Source organism: Cuculus canorus, chromosome 6 (assembly GCF_017976375.1).
Source record: "Cuculus canorus isolate bCucCan1 chromosome 6, bCucCan1.pri, whole genome shotgun sequence".
In the NCBI taxonomy this organism is placed as follows: domain Eukaryota; kingdom Metazoa; phylum Chordata; class Aves; order Cuculiformes; family Cuculidae; genus Cuculus; species Cuculus canorus.
The window spans coordinates 3,073,276-3,088,144 of record NC_071406.1 but is presented as its reverse complement, the minus strand read 5'-3'; the positions used below and the strand labels follow the sequence as shown (position 1 = coordinate 3,088,144).

At 41.0% G+C, this 14,869-nt stretch overlaps 1 long non-coding RNA gene across 3 annotated transcripts in view; it reads right to left on the bottom strand.

Annotated features, from left to right (window-relative positions):
* Positions 1-14,551, bottom strand: part of LOC128852520 (uncharacterized) — a 34,533-nt gene extending 19,982 nt beyond the window's left edge. The window contains exons 1-5 of one of the 3 annotated variants that reach the window (XR_008450402.1): positions 14,413-14,551; positions 14,065-14,211; positions 10,485-10,639; positions 8,005-8,130; positions 3,201-3,306 (exon numbers count right to left, since the gene is read on the bottom strand). This is a non-coding gene — a long non-coding RNA (uncharacterized LOC128852520). Of the gene's footprint in view, positions 1-3,200; positions 3,307-8,004; positions 8,131-10,484; positions 10,640-14,064 lie in introns of all 3 variants that reach the window. The other 2 variants (XR_008450403.1, XR_008450404.1) reach the window with 2 other exon arrangements.
* Positions 14,552-14,869: the final 318 nt, after the last annotated feature.

The window sequence follows — 14,869 nt, the reverse complement described above, 5'->3', positions numbered from 1 at the left end:
TCCACCACGGTGCGATTTTTTGGGACCTACAGAACATTAAGGGTTTTTCCAGGTTGATTCAATAACCCCCGTTTGACACTGAGACCTACACATGAGGACTGCTGTGCTTATGCCACTTCACAGCCATTACTGGTTTCTCTTCATCCTTGCCTAAGCTTTCAGTCTTATCAATGAACAAAATCAGTTAAAGATTTTGAAGCCACTTGACCATGAAAAAGAGCTAAGTGTATTTAAGTAAACACAAGAATTGCTGAAATTTCTCAAAGCCCAGAAGATCGGGGATGATAAACAAAAAAATATCCCCTGCTGTCCTACATTAACATTAAACCTCCAGCAGAGCGCTTGCCCTGATCCATCAGGGAGTTAGTCTGAACCGAGACTCCCTCCATCATCTATCTGTTATTAAGATCTATTTATTTCAAAAGTGATTTTGTAGCTTCAAGTATTACATGGTATTTCTCCCAAATAAATAGCATAGCCAGGGCTAATAACTCCCCTGGGCTGCACTCATTGGCATTGGCACAGCAGATCTAATATTTGATGTAAATAATACATACAAGATGTTCTCTTAAATCAAGAGATAGACCATGATATTAAGAATCCCGCCGGAGGGCTCGAAACCCCTATGTAATATTTATTATAATTACTTCATTAAGCCTGCTTCTTTATACCTTTACACCAAAGCAACATCATCAGAGAAATCGGAAGGAATCAGCTAATAACACTTCAGGTAAGCCTTGGTAGGGCTGGGACCTCTCTTTCTGGATCATCTCCATCGATGTCCTTCAGAACTAGTAAAAGACCGAACCCAGAGCTGAAAACCCTGTCCATTACATGAGGTTTCTGATCACAGACTGACGGTGTGAAGTGCAGAACGTCCATTTCAAACGGTGCACCAAGCAAGGCTCCTGCCACGTGCTCCCAGCAGAGGCACGAGGATTTACTCAAACGAAAGTACGATGCTCACAGCTTCACAGTCTCTTGTATTAACTTTGTGGTTCACCACATTCACAGAAGGAGCATAACTATAAAAGTTAAGACAAGTGACCATTACCACGACAAGGGTCACGCTGCCTACAACGCTCCTCGTCCTAAACATCACGGGTAAAATACACAATCCCAGAGTCACTCTTGGCTTGGCCAGACCTGGAGTATGTTGCCTGCATCAAAGCTAGGAGCAAATATAGTGGAGTTTATTACTGCAAAAATTATTAACAAATATAAAATTAACATATTATTATTTCTTTTCTCTGTTTTTTTCCAAAAATTTGCAATTTTAGGCAAGTATCCTTATATTTGTCATAGATCAGTGATGAAGCTGACACCACCTGTCAAAATACGGCATCGCTTTTAACGCAGGAAATCCATTATCTGCTGGAAAATGTCTAAAATGTCTGTTGTCCAGCAAGTTGTGGGATTCTCAACAGTAGGGCAGTCATGCCTAAAGAGCAGCAGTCTAACCACAGGTGGTAACATAAGGTGCCGCATCAAAAAACGCACCTCTCTCAGCTGCTTTTGCCCTGAGCCTCTTGTTAATCCAACAGGCTGAGACCTGGAATTCAATATGATACAAGTTTTGTGTTCCTCTGGCTAAAAAGCCCAAGAACGCTGTTTCATGAAGAGTCCTACATTCATGATATTTTTTATCCCTTCTACATCAGTTCAGTCCTGAGCCAGACAAAACTGATGGTCCAGAGCTGTAGGCAGCGTCCCGATGATCTACCTATGAGTTATTCGCTGCCTCCCTGTTAGATACCACTACACAGAAAGAAAATCAAAGCTCTCATTGTTCTTCTGTCCCAAATATTAAACTAGAGAGGAAAAATGTGTTGGTCAGGAGAATTCGGACTACTACACAAATTCTTACCTCTACAATCTACCTGACAGTACCAGTTGGCAGAAGACATTGTTGGTATTTCAAACGCATTAAACAGCAGTGATGGATTTGAACGGAATTTAGCCTCCAACCAATGCCAGTAAGCTTAAGATGTAAACTGTGGCTTCCCATAAGAAACCAACAGGAGGTACCTACCTAACCTGCTTAAACTCTCCATAGGAACCCTTATTTGCATACATATTTAAAGACCTTTTGAAAACAGAGCCCTTATTCCGCCCTGGCGCTCCATTGACCTGTGCTTAATTGATACAACAGCACACAAACATTTCCCTGTGGTTGTACCCCAAATGGCAAGTTACAGCTGATGAACATGGGAGAAAGACAGCATAACGCAGGAACTTATATACATTATTTAACTATAATTTTATTTTTTTCTATGTCGGTCTTTGCTCTTCTCTAATCTGGTTTCAGAAAAGCATCACGGTGGTCTGTGATGAGGTTAAAAGACGAACTGGTAGCCTCGGGGTGCAGTCTGAGACACAAAACGCAACCATGAAAAAGCACAGAGATATTTGAGAAGCCAACAGGTAAAACTTGGGAAAAAAAAGGCCTTTCATAACATGCAGCAGCCACCCCAAAGAGGCCAGAGCTTGTCTAGAGTGATCCGTTGCAACACAACATAAATGTTCACAAAAACCACTTATTTTAATTCCCTTTCAACACCACATTCTTCTTCACAGCTCTCTTTTTAGGATCTTTGTGGCATTTGTTGAGTTGTCACACACCTGTCAGATACACCTCTTCAGAACTGGCACGCGTTCCAGCACTGACTTTGAAAACTTTTCGTACTTAGCAATCTCTCCAGATAAAACACATGCATGTGCATAGACATAAATAAATTTGATTATGGCACTATTCCGATAGATAAACCTTTTAGTAATTCATTGCAGAGTCTCGTGAGCACCTCATTGAATGCTATTTGGAAAAAAAAGTTTAAAACTCTGCTTTGAACCAAGCTGTGTTTAACTTATTGCCAACTATAACAAAGAACTACCGTGAAACACAACTCTTCTGCAGAATATATGATAATTGTACTTTTCGAAAGCAACGTCAAATCATTGACATCGACCTGGTATTCTACGGTATCAGAAATACTGAAAAGTTACAATATATAAAAGCATAAATTAGATCCTAATCCAAACTTATCACTTTTGAGAGTTGTTAGACAGACTGTTAGTTCCTTCCTATTCCTTAGATTTTCAAGATCAGAATTTAAAATAACCTTTACAATAAATTACATTATGGTTACAAAATACACTGAAAATAAAGATAAACTGAAGCCAAATGACAAATACTAACTTACCAAGGATCGATGAAGAGGAAAAAACAGTGTTCGGCAAATGAAATCCAGAATGCCATATTTTGGGCAAATATTTATGAGTTCCAAGCATATTCTTGAAAGTAAACATCTGAAAAATAAAATTCACATCCGCTCAGAAATGAGCAGTCATCACATTCAGCAAATACGCTGATCTTTTTTACATTCATCTTGTCTAATTGATGCTTTGCCGTCCACAATACACGATGCAAGGAACAATCTCGGCTATGTCTATACTACTGAGCACTGAGAGCCAACAGGATCATCTCAGTAGAGCACAAGAATTGATGCTGAGGGTCTCCAAGGTGTAAACCTAACTGTAGCGATGTGCCCCGTCACAGTCCCAACCCAATCTAAAACACTCATGTAAACTTTCCTTTTCCCCTCTCCAGGAGAAATCCTGGAAGGATTCAGACTGAGCAGACATTGCCATGGTATGGATTTACATACACAAATTCCTCCATGTGATAAAGGAAGATTTTAGAAGTGTCTTGCTAATCATCAGATGTTTAATGTGTTCATTATCACCTACTTTGATGCTATTTCATAAAGCTATGACATAAAGTTTTCAGAGGAAGATTGTACCTTCCAGATGGAAATGAAAACATAACAACACTTATGTGCAAATATAGAAGAAAAAAAAAAGAAAGAAAAGCATATTTTCCAGAGAAAACAGGTTCTTGTTCTCTTGAGGATCCTCCCTCAACTGCCAAAACTACAACAACAAAAAACACATAGGAGAAAGCGAGATTTTAAAAAGATGTTTTGGTGGCATTTTTCTTCTTCTGCCATTCCTCATACAGTCATGAAGCTTAATTAGCTGAGGCTAAACACACACAGAAGTATGAAAGCCAACCTACATTGCCTATGCTTTCTGATATCCTGGAACTTCTCAAACTGAGGATACATTTACACAGCACACAGAATCACAGAATCATTAAGATAGGAAAAGACCTCTAAGATCATCCCGTCCAACCGTCAGCCTAATACAACCAGGCCTCGTCCTGCAAATTTCCACCACATATTTAAAGGGACACGGTGAGTGTCGTGCCTGTGGACGTCTTACTGGACTTGCTAGATCTTACTGGAAGCTGAAGGTGTCCTCTTTCTCACTAGAAAACAGTTTTTCTGTCCTACCCTCTGGAAAAAAAGCCCCCCGAGGTCCCTCAACATTTCTGCATCTCACACACACGATGTTTTAAAATTGGGTCTCTCCTGAGATCTTCAAGGCAGTTTTAAGTTGGGAAACTGGAAATATACTGACACTTTGATTATTTGAAGTTTTGAAATTGGTGAGGGGAACGTGAACTCAGTGCATGAAACACCAAATCCAGACAGAAATAGAACAGTGGACTGAGACCAAGTGAGATGAGTAAAGGCATCCAACAAAGTCTTTTATCACAGTTTTGCAAACCGTCACATGAATCCCTCCTTAAAAGACCACGGTGTTTGTGCAACAGATCTCTCCCACAGTTTTACAATACATTATGCACCTTTAACTGGTTTCTTTGCCTTCCTCCACCCACCATTCGATCTCTGCCTTGACTACTTCTAACATTTTGAACATCTGAAGAGCTGCCAATTTTTTGAAGCAACCTACTTACAGAAATGTTTCTTTACCTCAAGATCTGTAATTTCTCCCAAAACACTCCTCTGGAGCAAAGCCCAGGACTGGCAATATGTTACCCAGGATCAGCGAGAGGTTTACATTTCAATACCTATCACACCTGTCATGATAATACGAGGCATTTTCCACCCACCATGCAGGAGAGAATCCAAACTTCCTGTGGGATGTGCAAAACTAGCACTCAGCCTTGGGAGCCATCCAGGCATGGTTATCAGGAAGAGAAAAGCTATTTCTGCTGGCTTGCAGGAATTGATGGCACCATTAATGTCTTGTCTCTATATACAAGTGTGTATAACCCAGTTTTTCCACAGCTGCTGTGACGTAAATATATTCAATATTATCTCCATTTTACATTGTAGGATGTAATATAAATAGCCCTGGGACTTATGCTGGGCATAATACAACATTTAAGACATTTACCCTTTTCAAGTACAAAACACCTAAACAGCTGCCTAACACTTAGACAAAATATTAGACCTGCTCATGGTTCAGAAAGGGAAAAAAATCTTGTATATATTCTGTAGATATATCTCCCAAAGTAGGATAGTATTTCTGGAAAGAACATCATTGATGCGATCATTTTTTATTATTGCAAACAACGAGACTTCACTTCAAAAGCTCTTTTGGACAGCGTATCTCGACTATAGTGATCAATAAATATTTGTCTATGCGATATATAAAGAATCCCTAAAATACCTGTAGTTGTACACTTGCTTTACAGTATTAGCTACACTTGAATAGTAGCTATGTATAAAATCCTGAATTGGTGCACATCCTGTTACCTAATCACACAAAATTACTTTCTTCATCTGGATTTACTAGGGAAAAGATGTATCTCTTGGTACCTATAATTCCATTCAGGCTTTCCCTCTTAAGGTAGTAGGACCTCAGGTGCAGGCTGCAGCGGAAGCCCATCGTTCCCAGAAAACTCAAGTCCACCCTTAGAAATACCTAACACACAAAATTAGATATAAAATGATAGTTTTCTCCACAATAAATACAGCCGTTTTGCTTCAGTAATAACTCACTTCCCTGACTTGAGTTAGTAATGAAATTTTTAATCATGTGGATTGAACATATCCCCAAGTTAATAAAAAAGTATGCTTCCCCTTTATCTTTAATAAAAGATTTGTACACTGCTCAAATGATTAGTATTACATTTTTAAAGAAGACGAGATTGATGCTCTTCAATTCTCTTTCCTATTTTTCTAGGCTTTTATAATTCAAAGGTAATACAGGGAATAGTTAATAATTCATAAGGTAATTTTAAGGCTTTTATTCAGAAACCTTTTGCCTATTGACTTAAGGATGTGCCATAAAATATCCAGGTATTACTATCTTAGCAATTTGCAGATCTATACAGATGAAATCTCTGAATTTATGCAAGTCAGGACTCGTGTTTAAGAATCCGAGCACATCATTACAGCTTCAAATGGGTACAGAGGGAGGAAATAGCCTTTACAGGACTATTTAAACCACTATATTACACGTCTTCGCACAGTTCTGCTTCTTCGCCCTTGTTTGCAGGTTTATTCTTGATGGAGTTATTTTTGCAGTTGCCTAAGAGACAAAGGAGCTCGCTGCGTTTTTTAACAAGGTAAACTCTGCCACACTGGTCCTGGGCTCCCCACCTGCATGAGATCAAACCCAAAGCCACTGCTCTGCAACAGCTCAGCTGGACAAAAAAAACCCAGGTTCTCATATTTCCTTATAACAAAAACGACGGATTTATCTGAGATGAAAATGTCAAAACTGGCTACCAGTTAATACAACCCAAGTGTATCCCATTTCAGTTGCTAACAGACGCAAAGCTGATGCCGTGCATTGGCAGGGTCCTCGCTGCCTTCGCAAGGGGAGAGCAACACCCGTGCAGCCCCGAAAGCCGTGCAGCTGCCACCGAGCACTCATCAGCCTCTTGCACATGGAGCAGCCTCCTCCAAACGGCTGCTAAATGAGCTGACTAAAGAGTTTCCATCCAAATATTTTTCAGAAAAGCGGCATTTTTGATTGAGTCCATTTCTAGTCCACAAGGAAGAATGGAAATCAAAATCGGATTTGGGGGGTGTCAGTATTTGATTCTTGAAAATGAATTCTTGTTGAATTTAGTTTAAGAAAACCTCACTTTAGCTTCCTATTTCCCTCAGGCATGAATTTAATCTTCTCTCATCAGATTGTCTTTGGCTGTTTTCACAAAACACTCAATTAACAGCAGCCAAGCTCCAACACAGAATCGAGGAATGTCCTGAGTTGGAGGGGACCGGCAAGGACCGTGCAGTCCAACTGCACAGGACAATCCCAACATTCACACCGTGGGGCTGAGGGCATTGGCCAAATGCTTCTGGAATACTGTCAGCCTTGGTGCTGTGACTGCTTCCCTGGGAGCTGCTCCAGTGCTCCACCACCCTCTCGGTGAAGAACCTTCTCCTAATGTCCAACCCAACCCTTCCTTGGCACGTCTTCCTGCCACTCCCTCAGCTCCTGTCACTAGTCTCCAGAGAGGAGATGAGTGCCTGCTTCTCCTCCTCCCCTTCTGAGGAAGCAGTAAACTGTGATGAGGTCTCACCTCCATCTCCTCCAGGCTGAAGAGACCAAGTGACCCCAGCCACCCCTCACACGGTTCCCCCCCTAAACACTTCATCAACTTCGTGGCCTCCTCTGGACACTCTCCAGTAGCTTGACATGCTTTTTATTACAGTGTGGTGCCCAAAACTGCAAATATTTGGGTACAGCTTTTTCACCTACCTTTAAGACACAAACCATTTTTACCACTGTGTGCCCTACTTTCACATCTGTGCATAACAGCTACCGCATCCATCTCACGCAAGCTTTCAGGTACTGCTAAGTAAAAACTTAGTAGAGAGTAATGAAAATTGGTAGTAGGTATTAATTCCAAATCTAACAAAGAAAACTGAGTTGGGCTGCGCATATGGCCATCATTTATTGCCAGGACACCACCTTTAGTAGTCATTTCCCTACATATAAAACTGTTGTCCATTGCTCTAAGTTTGCCAAAAGTTAGTATTTCAGGTAAGGGTTTTTGCTGTTATCCAAGAGACAAAGATTCACCAGCCCAAGGAAAATGGTGAAATAATAGTAATGCTAACTAGATTATATTTCATTTAAGGCCAGCTCCGAGACATCCTTTGTGCTCCATCTCATTACCATCTCTGCTGGAGCAGCTCTGAACTCCTCTTCCTTGTTCGACCTCTACGTTCCAAAAACTCCCGACCGAAGCTTTTATTCTCCAGCTCCAAAAATGCAAACTGCTGTTGGGTTCTTCGGTTCCCTCTGCAAGACAGGCAACATATGTCAATGTGCATTATTCAGAGCTTTACAGATCTGCTTTTCTACAGAGGTTTAAAAATAAACAGCAAAATGTGCATCAAGATCAAACCCCTTGCAATAACAATGATAATCATAAAATGAAGTAAAGTCTAAAACCAGCCCAAGGTATGGCTTATCTCTAAACTAATGGAATAGCAACACAATGCATTTACTGCTTTTTACATGGACGGGTCTGAAGGTATACTTTCCGCAGTCCAAACAGTTGAGGTCTTTTGCAGATGAAAACTTTGACTCAGGGAATAGTCCAAGAGGAATAACATAGAAAATACGGTTTGTATTATCCTGAAGAGCAGGCAGCAAAGCACAAATACAGGAGTTTCCTTGGTAGTCAGCTAAAAACCCAAATATATGTACCCTGTAATGAGCGAACTTCAAAATCCTGTGAGCATATCTAAGCTTACACACCAGAGAGAGGATCAGAGCGTTCACAGGAATATCATGGAGGGTGGACAAAGTCTGCTATCTACTAAACATTATTCCTATTGGTCACCCATATACATCTCCATTCTCCTTAAAGAAATATCTCAGGAGGATCCAGACTTACATAAACACCCCAAAAAATTCATCCTTAGAGTGGCATTCACAGGAGTTTCTGCCTCCTGCATTTCCATGACAGAGAGAGATAAAGACATTACTCAAAAACTGTGCTAATGATATCGCAGTACACAACTCAGCTGAGGCAGTAAGCTGTGTATGCAGTGGCAAATATTAACGCTACGACATTCGTTTGTGTTCCCAGAGATGCAGACTCTACGCAAGCATCAGATGTTTTCAGAAGCAGCTCAACCAGCGCAGCAAACCCCAAATTCTGCCCTAACTAACATCTAAAAAACAAAAAGCTCCAAACTTTGAATGACTCCTAGCACTCCGTTTAGTGGTGTCTGCCAGGAGAAAGGGAATTTCAGTGATGGCATATCATCAATTTTCTTCATTTGTGTCAGAAGTTGAGCAGCTGTCTCCTTACCAGACTGAAGTGGAGCCAAAAACCTTGTCAGGCAGCCGAAGAAAAAGCACTTCAGAGGAACTAATCTCAAAGACTCAGAAGTATGCATCACATTTTTCAACAGGCATGTGTTAATATTACTATTACATTATCAATTGGCAATGTTTTGCAGAAGAGTAGAAAAAAAAGACTCCTTCGTCTGTTTACACTGCTTGCTAAGGAAAAGCAAGATACCACACATACTTGAACTCTGGAATTTGTTTATTTATTTACTTATGGCCAGAAAAAAAAAGATTTTTAGCATTATCTTCCCCTAAGCTGATGAACAAAGTGAAATGATGAAGAAAAGAAGATGCACCTGGGCTGTCTGTGGGAAACAGATCTCAGTGTCAGCAAGCTCTGCTATTTCCCAGGCACCGTCGACCCATCAGCAAAGGATAAATAACCCCATCGAGAGCTGTGTTTCAGTCAGCTCATTGCTCCAGCAGGCATGGATTGTGACAGACTGGGAACACCCAGTTCACTGTTTGTTTCTTCCTTGGTGTCACTCCAGTAACTGTGTGCTGAGTCCTTCAGGACAACCCTAAGAGAAACTTCACACTTAGCAGCACTCAGGAGGTGATGAACAAAGCAATCCAATTACAATCGAGTTATTGCTCAAGAAGCTTTCCCAGGTGGGACTTATCACTGTAAGGCACAGTTTGGTCAAACTGAGAGTACAGCACTTACTGATCATACTTGGGCCCAGAAAGCAAGTCAGGGAAGGTGGTGGACTCCTCCCAACGGTGGGACACCATCCAAAGCACTGGGATCCAAACATCCACTCACCATAATTCATATTGCTGCCTGACTTCTCATAATACGTGTTTTGTGATCACATTAACTTCTAAAGTCACAAATACCCCCTGGTGCATGACAACATCACTCATGAAGTAGATGTCACTTGACACAGGATGGGGGTGGAGGGGGAGTGCAGCTCTTAAGAGGAGCCAGCAACACTACGGCATTTTCTGCCTTCTCTTGGTGAGAAACCTGCTTCGTCAGAACACATTTTAGAGTGGGAAGAGCTGGAATTTGCAGCCAGACCAGGGTATTGTTTGATTATATTTTGATTTTGGTGGATGAACTTGTAATTTGCCAATGATACAGATATAAGCAGAGAATGGGTTGAAAGTAGAAAAGCAAGTCCTAAAGAGAAGGACTTGGATGTGTTGACAGATGAGAAGCTCAACATGAGCTGCAACAATACGCACTTGCAGCCCAGAAACCAACCATGACCCGGGCTGCATCCAAAGCAGTGGGACCAGCAGGGCGTGGGAGGGGATTCTGCCCTTCTTCTCTGATCACACCTTACCTGGAGCTTCTGTTCAGTTCTGGAGTCCTCAGCACAGGAAGGACATGGAGCTGTTGGAGCAAGTCCAGAGGAGTCCACAGAGATGATCCAAGAGCTGGAGCTTCAACAAGGACAGGCTGAGAGAGTTGGGGTTGTTCAACTTGAAGAAGAGAAGGCTCTGGGGAGACCTTAGAGCAGCTTCCAGTGCTGAAAGGGGCTCCAGGAAAGCTGAGGAGGGGCTTTTTATCCAGGAGTGCAGAGATAGGATGAGGGGAATGGTTTTAAGATGAAAGAGCAGAGATTTAGATGAGATGTTAGGAAGAACTGTTTTGCTGTTCAGGTGGGGAGGCCCTGGCCCAGGGTGCCCAGAGCAGTGGGGGCTGCCCCATCCCTGGAGGGGTTCCAGGCCAGGTTGGATGGGGCAGGTTGGTAAACTTTCCAGGTTGTAAAGTTTCCCTGCCCATGGCAGGGTGTTGGAACTGGATGATCTTTAAAATCCCTTCCAACCCTAACAATTCCACGATTCTATGATATACGTGCTATATACAAGGGTAGAATTAAACTGAATAAATAAATGGATAAATAGGCGTTCAAGATCCTTCTTGGCTAGCCATCTTCTTTCAGCCAGCTTTTCCCTGAAATGTTTATTTACTACACAGCTAAGCTTTTGGCAGCATTCCCACCGTGAAATGTGCTGCCCAGATATCACAAAGTGAACTCCACAAAACAAAGAAGACTTTTCTTCTTAGGGTTCCCCTTCTTCCATGTAGATATCCTTTTAATTCAGAACTGTGCCTTTAAGACACAATTTTGCCCAGAGTTTCTAGAATACTCAGTTTAAGAGAGATGTATTTATAGACCATTGCTAAAAATGACATTTCCTACATGGTCTTCAGCAAACTACTTTAAACAGACATTCTTGTTTTCTCCATTTACCAAAGAAACGATTCCTCGTTTTTCTAAGTTTCACAAATGCAAACAAATCAATGGACATGAAAAATCATTATTGTACTTTTAACGTTTTTCAATTAAAAAAATAAATAAATAAATCAGTTGTATAGCAGCCCAACATAATCCTGGCACTGTGCACCGAGGAATGAGGCTTCCTTAGAGCTAAGCATAAAAAATTAAATAGAATATAATGATAACGTGAGTGGATGACATTCCCCTATTTCAGTATATACATATATATATATATACATATTCAACTACTTTTCACAATGAGGTTCCAGTCATTATTAAGAGCTCTGGAAAATCAATTAATGCAAAGCAGTAAGAAAACACTGTGTCTTAGACACTTTTAGCATGGTCCAGCAGAGATTCTCTGATTAGCATTTGCAGGCTGTGCTGAGCATATCTAATATAAAGGCAATACATACTGCACAGCTCTCAACAAATATTATCAAGATGGAAATGCCTACTGACAAATTCACAAGCTGCAAATGTACAGTCATGAAATTCAATAGCCTCACAGCTGCACACTTGTAACTTGTGAATGCAGAAAAATGTATGAATTGGCAGGAGGCTTTCTGGCAGATGATATCATTTTACAGATGACACTGTAGAGTCTGCCAGTTTGACGTTGAACTCCCCTCTTTTGTTGTTGTTGTTGTTGTCATTTCATAGCTCCTTCTCCGCGATCTACCGGGATCACAGTGGCTGTTCCCATAAGAGTCTGCTATTTACTTTTCTGACTCTGCAAAGTGCTGTAATTGCTCAGCTCAACTCCCCAGGCTCTGCTTATACATTGCTGACACTGAACAGTGTTTATTCTGGAAAAACTTTGCCTTTCTCTACGTTATTCCAGATAAACAAAGAGCAATATTTCATAGATGTGCTCTATTTTTTTCCCCCTATACAGAATAGCTTGGATTTCACTGCAAGTGACCACCCATCAGAAGTAGCTGAGATGACTGTGCCTTGATACTTGCAATCTGCATATTTTCCAACCACATAGAGAGAAGGAAGCATTCCTCAGAAAAGAAAAAAAGGCCTCTACATGACCTGTGTGATGTCTGGTCAGGGCACTAAGTGCCAAACCGAACTGATTCCATTCAAAGCTTGATGACATAGGAGGCCTACCCAAAAAAACTCAGGAAAAAAACAGTTTATTTTTCATTATTTTTCACCTCTGAGCCTTGTGAAATCATCTCTGAAGTGTCTGAGCAGGATCTGTGATCAGATTCAAGCAAAAGGCAAAACCAGGACACCCCTAAAATGCTTCTTTGTACCTTAAAGTCACACCTATACAGGAAAGAAATTCCCAGAGTCAGTCAGATCACATCACGTTGATCTGGGCTGCTTGGGATGTTTTAGAGCAGTTCAGATCTTACTCTGTCTGCTTGTGCTTTGCTTCTCTTGCTGCCTCCATCCTGCTGGAAGGGGTGATCTCTCCACATGCATGGATTTTATTTTTCATAACCATAGAATCCTATAATGGTTTGGGTTGGAAGAGACCTCAACGCCCATCCAGTTCCACCCTTTGCCATGGGCAGGGACACCTCCCACAGCCTCATCCAACCTGGCCTTGAAGGGTCACATCTCTTTGTAACTTAATGTCTTGAATTACCACTAAGTACAATGTCCGTATTTCAGCAGAACGGCATTGAATTTGCTTTAAATAGCCAAGTTTTAAGACATTTCACCAAAGGTTCAAGGTGCACCATTCCACCACTGAACACAAAGATCCTCCTTTCCGTAAACTTGTGCAGTTAACAAAATAAAGTACAGGAACTCAAAAATACCCATCTAAACCAAACACCACGAACACAGAGCTGTGGGCAATCTCCAAACAGGATGAGAGAAAAGCCAGCTTTATTTTTTACGGTTGTTTTTCTGATGCTGCTCCGAAAAGTGTCTGAGATTTCAGATGAGGCTCTCCACCGCAGTTATTTGGGGCTAGCCAAACTCTTTGAATCTATTTTATTAGATGCTTGTTCCTATAGACTCAACCATAAAAGCCTGAGAGCCACAGCAGGCTCTTTTTTCAAAGGAAAGCTAAGAGTAGTTTCCCTGGTTTACACCTATGCTACTCTCCTCTGAACTTAGTAAAATGGTAGTAGCTCTCCAGTAACCCACAAGCAAGTGATCAGGAATTTATCTGCTGCTGTACTGCACGTACTATTTCGCTTTCGATAGTCATGCTCAAGAATTACTGTGCAAAAATCTCCAGCCTGTAGTGATGTGTATAACTAATGTATTTATCACGCTAGAAAACTACATTATTGACATTTTAGCAAAGTTTTATTGTGATACCAACTGCTCTCCCTGTACAGATTTTTAATGTGAGAAATGTCTTCTACATTTAAAGATGCCTTTAATCACCACCCCTTGAGTCCCCAGTTCTTAAAATCCAGTAGTTGCCACTGTTCTGCTTCGAAAATAGTAAGAACCTTTCCTTAAAACACTGAGATTCCTTACATAAACAAGGAAATATTATTTACTGCATTCTTTTAAGAACACACACCATATCCTTGAAAAAAAAATCAAATTCTGAGAGTTTCTGCAACATCTGTAACAGTTGGAATCATCCACAGAATATTTTCACAGGAAGCCTTCAGGTTACTGCTCATGGTAAGAAACAGAGAGGCAATAAAATTACCTGGTCTCTCAAAATAACACTCTCTCTGTGTCTCTGATTTTTGAAGGAGAAAGAAATTTGCTCTGCAATACCTTAGCACAAATCACATCACCAAATTCACATTGTGAGCCGTGATGAGGGGTGATAGCCGTCACACCGCTTGCTTTGCTGAAGAGAGAAAAGTAAGTGCACTGAGAAATACACGGGGGGAAAAACGGGGAACTGTCTCCCCCCCATGACCTGCTCTCTGCACCGGAAGGAAAAACAGGCCAGAAACTACAAGAAAATTGCAAAAGCTAATAATTAACCTGAATTACTCTCCTTTTTCTCCTATTATTTTGAAAGGACAGAAATCAGATTTCACAGTACCTTCCTCGCCCTTCTTTTGGATTTTGATGCTCTTGCCTAGGATGGAAAAATTTTCCTTGAAAGTGGGTTGGAAATACAGACGATAAGCATTTACTTAACAAGAGATTACGGACAGAACCAGAGAACAGTTCATTCCCAGCCTATTTCTTAAGACAGTAAATATAAGGAAGCATTACTTATCCCTCCTCCCTTTTTATCTGTTTCTGGAACTGTTGCACAATCTGCAGTTTCACATGATTTCAGCAAGAAGTATTCACCATTTTAAGGCTTGTTTTTCATTCACTCTAAAAGCTTTAACTTTCCCCTCAAACTCCGGACGTCATCCTCGTCAAATCATACAGAGAAATGTGTATTAAGTGCTTTGTTTACTCATAACTTATCAGAGCCACAACAAAGAACAGAATGTAAAGAATGAACTCCCTTCGCAGAAGACGGTCATACTGAAACAAAAGCCTTT